This window comes from Physeter macrocephalus, chromosome 1 (genome assembly GCF_002837175.3).
Source record: "Physeter macrocephalus isolate SW-GA chromosome 1, ASM283717v5, whole genome shotgun sequence".
Classification (NCBI taxonomy): Eukaryota; Metazoa; Chordata; class Mammalia; order Artiodactyla; family Physeteridae; genus Physeter; species Physeter macrocephalus.
In genome coordinates, this window is record NC_041214.2 from 35,584,518 (window position 1) to 35,584,968 (window position 451).

Consider the following 451-nt stretch of genomic DNA (forward strand, 5'->3'; position numbering starts at 1 on the left):
GCTCCGCAACGGGAGAGGCCACAACAGAGGGAGGCCCGCATACCACAGAAAAAAAAAAAAAATGAATATAAGGGGGCTTCCCTGGTGGCGCAGTGGTTGAGAGTCTGCCTGCCGATGCAGGGGACACAGGTTCATGCCCCGGTCCCGGAAGATCCCACATGCCGTGGAGCAGCTGGGCCCATGAGCCATGGCCACTGAGCCTACGTGTCCAGAGCCTGTGCTCTGCAACGGGAGAGGCCCCAACAGTGAAAGGCCCGCGTACCACCAAAAAAAAAAAAAAAAAAAAAAAAAGAATATAAGGTACGTGCCATGCACTGTTCTAGTCATCAGGGATATAGCATTAAGCAAACATAAAAAGTTCTGTCCTTACAGATGTAGCAGATAAAAAAGTAAAATATATATGATAGTTGGGTGACAGTAAGTGCTATGGAGTAAAATAAAGCAGGGAGGG

At 48.6% G+C, this 451-nt stretch overlaps 1 protein-coding gene across 6 annotated transcripts in view; it reads right to left on the reverse strand.

The window, feature by feature from the left end:
- The window catches only part of DNAJC13 (DnaJ heat shock protein family (Hsp40) member C13), a 115,288-nt gene that overhangs the window by 57,919 nt on the left and 56,918 nt on the right, over positions 1–451 (reverse strand). The window lies entirely within an intron of this gene.